We start from the raw sequence: 9,588 nt of genomic DNA, 5'->3' as shown, positions 1-9,588 counted from the left end.
CTATTATTTTTTTAATTGTTTATCTAACTTGTGTTACAAGCAGGTTAGATTTGTAACAGAACACAAAACTAACTGTATTTAGCGCTATATTTGAAAAACAAGTAATCTGATTACAGTTAATGAATATATATTTTGAACAGTTATTATTGGTGGAAAAGTTTCCTCACAAAATGTAATCTCCATTACTAAAGCTAAAACCTAAAGAAATCATCACGGAACAGTTTTCTGTCCTTACCACTTAATTGTTTCAATACAAACTAAAAAGCGTTGTGAAAACTCCCACTCTTGAGAACATCTCAACACTTTATTCCATCTGAGCACGAATGTTTATGACAGACACGCCCTATTAATCCAAAACGGCCTTTAATGGTATCAATTGTGAACTTTCTTAATATGAATTGTAAATGCAACGTATGTTCTCTTTGGAACACAGATAGGACAGTAGCTGCTGAAACTGGTTAATAGCAGCTTTCTGTTAACCTAGATAAGCATGTTGTTCTTATATTTTTACTTCATGTTTACTCACAAAACAATATAACATTCTTCAGACTAGTAGTTAACTTTATATAAGTTGTACTCTCTCTGAACTCTTCAAAACATCTACTTCTCCTGTCTCTCTCTCTCTGTGCCCTGCAGCTGCTCCTGCACAAGCTTCTCTCATCAATCACCTCTCTGTGTTTAGCCAACAGTGTGCTTTTAGCCTCGTGCAGCACCTCTGTCATGTTTAAACATGAACAGATCCCTCCTGTTTACTTACTCTTTCTTCATAAACACAATTAATGTCTACTAATGATATTACAAAAACTACCTAATGACAAATAGCACAAAATTCACAATGCAATGCAATAGTAACAATCAGTTCTCAAAACTTCTCATGAAAACCACAATGTGACGTAACTGCATCCCACAAAAACTATGCTAAAAACGACAAATTATAGTTTCTTATTTATTTAAATATCTACGACACATTGATCTATTAATTTTCAATGTTATTCACTCCAACTTCAGACCAGTCGTTGATTATTCACTCCTTGTTTTAAATTCAACGCTCAGCAGCCATTTTTGAGGCATTTTGAGAAGAAGCACAAGCAGTCACACTTCGGGCTGCTGCTTCAGCAATTAGAGGAAAGCTGTGAAGAAAAAGGGGGGCTTTCTTTAACCCCTGGTGACCACGCATTTCTTTATCTGACTTTTCTCCCTTATCTATTAGTAATTATTCACAGAAAATGATTCCCCGTACAGTCTATCCAGCGTTATGGTGCGATGTTTATTTCAACAGATAACATAATCTCTTTATCGTCACGTTTGGCTAGATAGATTAACCCCACAGAACAAGAGAACGAGATTCCGGTCCTTTCAAAATGGTTATTTGAAATTTGCGTATCTCCCCTTGGATTCACTTATAATGCAACTGCAGCTCCTATGAGACTGGAAAGCATTATTCAATTTAGTTCTGGATGGAATCATTAGAAACCACTGGATGGAATCATTAGAAACCACTGAACGCCCCCGACGAGTTAGCCGTATCGAGTTCTGAAAAAAACGCACGGGGCCTTTCACCTTCTTCTTACAGTCCTCATCGCTTCACATGGAGCTAACGAGTTAGTCGTGCGATTCTGAAAAATCCACGAGGTTCCTAACCGTTGCTTTATTAATCTTATTATTCTTAGTTAGTTACCTACCTATGCTAAAATATGCATTGCATTATCTTTAGCGTGAAGACTAGACACTGAGAAATATTCCTGACAACTCTAAAAAATTTGAATATAGCCAAATCACAGATTTTGAGTGTAACGGGTATCCGTGCTTACCTGATATTTTGTATAGAGCTCTGTTTTTAGTTGTCAGAAAGTATTTCGAGGTGTCACCCCTGGACAGCTTCGCCCGCTGGCTGCTGATGTGACTCCCGCTGAACGCCCACTCGTAAACGTCTGGGTCACCACTTTGTTGGAGTTTTGAGGTTTTTACAACCCCACTCGGCTCCGCGTGTCGTTTTGACGAGTCCTGCTTAAAATCATAACAGGAAGGAAATCAGACAGAGAACACCCAGATACCAGTTTAAACAATCTGTTTTAATTATCAAAGGTAATAATGCAATGCACTATAATACATTACAACACCATATAATACAATATACTAAAATCATATTGTAATGTTTTAAGAAGTAGCCGGCCACTTCTGCCCTGGTTCGCGTGCTGCGGAGATCCTTCCGGTCCTGACAGCATGTGAAGAGAGAGCGAACGCCAGGAATCGACAGAACATATACCAGAAGACAGAAGGAAGGGGTGAGGTCAGCTGGTCATCTTTTCAGGTCCTCTCATTGGCAGACGCAAAATATGCTTTGTCACAATGACCCAGCGCTGGCCAGCAGAAAACCAAACGGGCCCATTTTACAACAAAACACATCTTATCACCCAAGTCATGTGTTTCTTTATGAAAGCCATACTTGTTAGGAATAAAACAGTCACTATCCCATGACATCCTCAGAACTAGCTCCCCAACAACGCCTAACTGTCTTCATCATGTGTAATCATCTCTGAACTTTTATTCACCCGAAGTAAGCTCACCCTTAGTCTAAAAGGACCATTGTCTCTCTTAACTGTGTGACTAAATTCTCAAGGCCTGCAGGATGCGCATAATTAACTTAGAACGAATTTAGCCACTATATCTAATGGTTAACCAAGAAAAACACTCAAAAGGGTAATCTTTTCACTCAAAACAGAACTCACAAGTAATTCTGCATTTTACCCCTCAAAAATAGCCTAAAGCACCCTTTTGATGAAAAGGGTAAAAGTGAGAGAAAAAGACTATTGCGCTAATCTACTTTAAAGAAAAAGGGAACATTGTTTCAGGAATCTATAAAAAACCTCTATATTTAAGAGGAAAAATGTATTTTGTTCCTTCAACTATTAATACACAGGAATGTATATACCCACACATATATTTAGGGATAACATGATGCAATACACCTCTTATATATTGGTGAGATTAAAATGAATATACCAAAAATATGCTGCATCACATCTTCTGCATAATACTCTTCATAAACTTCCGCACGACCGAGAGCAGAGATATTAATTAATTTAATTAATTCTAAGAACGGAATCTGCTGAAGAGTAATAACCACATTATTCTCAATCAACAACCACTATGCTAATTTAGTGGTGCTCTGCCCTCCCCGATCCGGAGAGCAGAGACTTTTAATGAATTCAGTACCCTTTATTTTAACAACAGCCAAATTCAACAACCCCTCAGTTTATGAAACACAGCGTGACGTAATATTTCGTATCACGTTTCCCGTTAATAAGAGTTCTGTTTAGTTCCAAAACTCATAATGGTGCGATTTAAGAAGATATGACACTGTGCTGTGTTTATCCTCGTGTGTGCTGCTCCCCACAGGGGGGGGGGAGGGGAATTACCCACGCCCTGCACCCGCAGCAGCAACAGGAAAATTTCGAGGCGAGTTGATTTAACTAGTTAAACCATTGAAATCTCCAGAATTCGGCGATTCGTTTCAGTACAAATCTTTACATTGCTTTTAAACCGAAGTTCCACATTACTGATGCCCTCTTTAAGGTCTCTCCGAATATTTGCCGTGCACACACACAGAGGAAACCAAAAATATTGCATCTATCTGTTCCACAGGTAATTTTATACCGTCAATCACAGAGTCTGGCGAGGCAATGTCAAAATATAGATTTGAAATTACACTCACCAGCTCGACGATTTGTTGGTAACCGTTCGCGACGCCAAAATGTGAAGTAAAAACTTCTTTGCAGCAATGTTGAGCCAATCATGAAATGAGTGAAACTGGATTCGCCTGTCAATACACTGATATTTATTGAGAGCCTCAGCGGCCGGAGAGTTCACAGCATATCACAGTTCTCCTGTAAGATACCAGCAAACTCTGAACTCTAAAAGCCCCAAGAACCCAACTATACAGACAAGAAGAGGAGGGCCCTAAAACACGCGGGTTTTCCTTTAATGCATGCCAAATGTCGAGACAAAGACTCGTTGCATTGTCAACCCACATGAGCCAAGCTTCTCCCCCACAAGACATCAGATGACCTCTTGACCTGTGTCTTCCTGAGAAGCTATGGATCACATTACAGGCAGGAATACACTTTAACCATTAAACAGATTCCCGAGGACAAATCACTAAACTCTATATACTTTAACAAGACCAAAATATTCCTTTACACTAACCATAGGGAGGGCAAAGAGCCTTACAGTGAACACAGATAGTACGTTTGCTTTATATGGTTACTATTTACTTGAGTTGTAGAGTAAATATACTTGTTGACTCTACATCACTGATTGTAGGTAAGCAACAGTGTCTGGACCTGGACGTCATACCCATCCTCCTCAGTCTGGTGTCCCAGGACGGAGAGGAGGAGAAGGACAAGGAGAGGAAGAAGGCTCTGGTCATGTACTCCCTGAGGGCCCTGACCGCGCTGGCTGAAGCTCCGCAGGGCCGCTGCCTCCTTCTGGAGCAGCTCCCCCTGCTGGGGAGGAGGAGCGAGGCTGTAGAGGAGGACCAGGACATCCGGAGGAATGCTCAGAACGCAGTTAGGGTCATCACCTGGACTCCCTGCAACACTGGTGAACTCTGACCTCCAGAATACAGCTGCTAGCCAGCCTCAGCTTAACAGATAATAAATAATTTTATGAATTATTAATATTTGTATTCTTTGCAACACTACAGTTGCAATGGGCTCAATAGGGTCAAATCAGATTTCTTGGAGGACTAATCCATATTTTCCAATGGTCTTTCATGTGTTTCAACTTTAAAAAGTCTTCTTTACAAATAGATGTCAGTTGTATGGGTGGTTCATTTTGTACATTGAAAACAAAGTAGCTGTGTATGGCCTGTTGCACTCTGATTGGTTTGGTTGGTACGTAATATTTCCCAGAGGGACGCAGGACTTTTATTGACATATCCAAGACGTTTCGCAGGAACTCCCAAGCAGAGTCTACATCAGGAAATTCGACAAGATTAATACACTGAACAAAAAATACACTTTTGTTTTTGCTCCCATTTTTCATGAGATGAACTCAAAGATCTAAAACATTTTCTATATACACAAAATAACCATTTCTCTCAAATATTGTTCACAACTCTGAAAAAATATGTGATAGTGAGCACTTCTCCTTTGCCGAGATAATCCATCCCACCTCACAGGTGTGGCATATCAAGATGCTGATTAGACAGCATGATTATTGCACAGGTGTGCCTTAGGCTGGCCACAATAAAAGGCCACTCTGAAACGTGCAGTTTTGCTTTATTGGGGGGGTCTGGGGGGGTCCGAAAACCAGTAAGTATCTGGTGTGAGGGGTAGGGTTAGGGTTAGGGTAATGTTGTGAATCGAGTGGCCCATGGTGATGGTGGGGTTATGGTATGGGCAGGCGTATGTTATGGACGACGAACACAGGCCACTCGATTCACAACATTACCATAACCCTAACCCTAACCTACCCCTCACACCAGATACTGACTGGTTTTCGGACCCCCCCAATAAAGCAAAGATGCACGTTTCAGAGTGGCCTTTTATTGTGGCCAGCCTAAGGCACACCTGTGCAATAATCATGCTGTCTAATCAGCATGTTGATATGCCACACCTGTGAGGTGGGATGGATTATCTCGGCAAAGGAGAAGTGCTCACTATCACAGATTTGTGAACAATATTTGAGAGAAATGGTTATTTTGTGTATATAGAAAATGTTTTCGATCTTTGAGTTCATCTCATGAAAAATGGGAACAAAAACAAAAGTGTATTTTTTGTTCAGTGTATTAATCTTGTCTAATTTCCTGTTGTAGACTCTGCTTGGGAGTTCCTGCGAAACGTCTTGGATATGTCAATAAAAGTGCTGTGTCCCTCTGGGAAATATTTAACACTGGTGAGTCTGTATGTGTAGTCCAATCTGTCTATACATTAATAATAACTATTTATTTAATAAATGTTGTTTCAAAATTGTCCAACATATAGAATGAATGGAAAATCCTTTAATAAGGGATGAAGTAATTTTATATTTGTATGTATTGTAAAGCATCATTTCTACTTGTAGCCCTCAAGTTATGGTTAAAGAAAATCGTAAGATACAATATGTGCATTTTCCTTTGTTTACTTCTGTAACATAATGACATCACCGTGTAACACTATCCTGCTATCCTGCTATCCTGGCTCCAAAATGGTGGAATGAGCTCCCCATTGAAATCAGGACAGCAGATAGCTTACACATCTTCCGGCGCAGACTGAAAACTCATCTCTTTCGACTCCACTTCGAGCAATAGAATTACTAACAAAGCACTTATATACTAACAAAGGACTGGCTTTGTTATGGTTTAGGTGTTTTGCTTTCTCCTCCTCCCCTCTGTCTTCTCTCTCTCTCCCCTGTGCAGTGTGGTGATCGTTAGAAGGCGCAGCTGGTTCACAATGAGGAGCACCTGTACTCATCTAATCAACTCCTCCATAAAACCCTGGTCATGTTCACACTCCAGTGCCAGATAATTCCGTCTCAATCGGTAGAGCTGAACGTCGTAGTATCCTAGCTTAGTGTGATTTTCTCTTGCTGTTTTTGTTGAAGAGTAACCTTGTTTTTTCCTCTGTTTTTCCAGTGTCTGCTCGAGCCAGCCTGAGTCCTGCCACCGCCACCAGCGTGAACTATATCCACCTTCATTTTGTGGATTGTTTTTTAGTTGCTCCTTTTTTCCTTTATTAAACTTTGTTAAAAGACTGAATCCATCTGGTCTCTGCCATTGTAGGTCCTGAACTTTTGACCCAGCCTTAACAGAATTATCTGGCCATAAAACATGGACCCGGCAAAGACTGATTTTTTAGGCAGGCCCTGTCCTCACAGGGGGCGCTCGTGGGTCAGCATGAGTCCGTCCTGAGAAGCTTGAATGAAAAACTTGAGCAACTCACGACGGGTATCAAATCAAATCAAGTTTTATTTATATAGCACATTTATAAACGATTTTTGGTCGAGCCAAAGTGCTGTACATATAATAAAAATAGCCTACAGTAGAGACACAGCAAATACAACAGCACAGATTGTTCAGAATATCAGTATGAGAAAAACGACACCCTCTATCCTTAGACCCTCACATCGTACAAGGAAAAACTTCCAGAGAAAATCCACAGTTTAAGGGAAAAATGGGAGAAACCTCAGGGAGAGCAACAGAGGAGGGATCCCTCTCCCAGGACGGACAGACGTGCAATAGATGCCGTGTGTAAATCGAAGAGACAATACATTTTACAGCATATAGACCGAATGTTAGGAAATGCATGTGTCTGTAATAAGAAGATGAATCCACGAGGATGTCGGCTACAATCCTGTGGAAGCCATCAGGGAAGCAGCATGGCGAGACCCAAGGCAGGACCGCAGAGACAGGTTCAGTCACGACCCGAAGTCCACGACTTAATCCAGAACTCAGGATAGAGGATCCAAGACACAGGACTACAGCAAGAAGATCAGCCTCGACTCCGGATCCCGGCGTAGATATAGATACAAAACAAGAAAAAAGATTTGGCTGGGTTAATCAGAACAAGAGAATACACAGACACAGACAGAGAGGGAAAAGGTCATTGGATAAAAGTTATTCTTGATAACCCTCTAGAAAGATCTCATGAACTTCCCCACTCAATCTATCAAGACCCGCGCAGTTCTATTAGATATAGGATAATAAACAGAGATAGGGAGCACAACAACCTATCTCTTCGTCAGATGCACTCCCCCGCTTATCTAAGCGACTCTGTACCCCGTTACCCTCTACAAGGCCATAGACCAGCAGAGGGAAAATGGGGGGTGTGTAAGGGTAAGGATTTTTAAGAATAAACCGCAAGGGTCTAAAGGGAAAAAAGATGAAATATAAGGTACTATATTTTAAGTAATCCTATCTACTATTCCTATATTTGAATAATGTATAAACAATTTTAAAAATACTTGATGAAATCCTATGTTATGTTATAAATATTAAAATAAAGAACTAAATGAATAAATAAATAACTAAATAAATAAATAAATAAATGTATAAATAGATAATAAAACAAAAGCCAAAGAGAAAAAGTGAGTTTTAAGTGTTGATTTAAAAAAAAAAAACAGGGTCTGGGCCGACCTCACATGGAGGGGCAAAGTATTCCAGAGCCTAGGGCCAGCCGCTGCAAAAGCTCGATACCCTCGGGTTTTAAGCCTGGTCTTAGGCACTATCAACAACAGCTGATCAGCCGACCTTAAGGCTCTGCCTGGGGTGTAGCGATGGAGGAATTTCGGCTATATAGGCAGGAGCCAGCCCATTTAGGGCTTTAAAAACAAATAAAAGGAGTTTAAAATCTATTCTGAACCGAACTGGAAGCCAGTGCAATGAAGCCAGAATTGGGGTGATATGGTCGCGCTTTTTATGGCCAGTGAGATGACGTGCAGCTGCATTCTGAACTAGCTGGAGGCGTCTAATTGAGGCCTGGTCCATACCCACATACAGAGCGTTGCAGTAATCCAATCTCGAGGTAACAAAGGCGTTAATAACCCTTTCTAGGTCTTTAAAAGATAAAAACGACTTGGTCTTAGCCAATAGTCGTATTTTGAAAAAGCAGGTCTTGACTACAAAACCTGCTTATCAAATTTAAAGGCGCTGTTGAAGGTCACTCCAAGGTTCATAACAGAGGGGAAGATATTTGGTTGGGGTCCAAAAAAGATGACCTCGGTCTTACTCTCATTAAGGGTGAGGACATTTTGGCTCAGCCAGGATTTAATCTCTGTTAAGCAGTCCTTCAACTGCTGTAATGAGTTGGCATTTTGATTGAGAGGCAGATAGATCTGTACATCATCAGCGTAACAATGGAAGGGGATATTATATTTTGTAAGAATTGAACCTAGGGGCAGCATGTACAATAGAAAAAGGATGGGGCCCAGAATCGAGCCTTGGGGAACCCCACAGGTAAGAGGGGCTTTGGCAGAGGAGAAGGCACCTAACTGCACTGAGAAGCTACGGTCCGTCAAATAAGACCTGAACCATGCAAGGGCAGAGCCTGTAATGCCTGCGGACTGTTCAAGCCGTGACAACAGGATACTATGATCCACAGTGTCAAAGGCAGCAGTTAAATCTAACAGCACCAAAACAGCTGGGCTGCCTGAATCGGCAGCTAAGAGCAGATCATTAAAAACTCTAGGTTTAAAGCCAGACTGAAATTTTTCATGGATACCATGTGTGGTTAAAAATGACTGCAGCTGGGCGTAGACTACTCGCTCCAGTGCTTTAGATAAAAAGGGTAGCTGTGAGATGGGCCTGAAATTTGCGGGAATGGAGGGATCGAGATTTTTCTTTTTAAGTAGTGGCTTAACCACGGCATGTTTGAAGGCAGATGGGACACATCCTGAGATAAGAGAGGTGTTTATAAGCAATAAAACACTTGCTCCAACTGATTCAAAAACATCTCTAAGGAAGCGAGAGGGAATGCTGTCTAAGGTACAGTTTGTCGGCCGCAGGTGCTTGACTATACTTCCGAGAGAGAAGAGAGGGATACAGGCTCAAAATGGTCGAGGACAGCAGGGCAAAGAAAGGGAGCAGGATCTGGGGTAGCACTAGTATAG

At 41.1% G+C, this 9,588-nt stretch overlaps 1 long non-coding RNA gene across 1 annotated transcript; it reads left to right on the top strand.

Annotated features, from left to right (window-relative positions):
* Positions 1 to 5,850: 5,850 nt before the first annotated feature.
* LOC117536627 lies at positions 5,851 to 6,739 on the top strand. Its single transcript, XR_004567592.1, has 2 exons — positions 5,851 to 6,523; positions 6,617 to 6,739. It is a non-coding gene; the product is annotated as an uncharacterized LOC117536627 (long non-coding RNA).
* Positions 6,740 to 9,588: the final 2,849 nt, after the last annotated feature.

This window comes from Gymnodraco acuticeps, unplaced genomic scaffold (assembly GCF_902827175.1).
Source record: "Gymnodraco acuticeps unplaced genomic scaffold, fGymAcu1.1, whole genome shotgun sequence".
Taxonomy (NCBI): domain Eukaryota; kingdom Metazoa; phylum Chordata; class Actinopteri; order Perciformes; family Bathydraconidae; genus Gymnodraco; species Gymnodraco acuticeps.
This window is presented reverse-complemented; position numbering and strand designations above follow the sequence as displayed.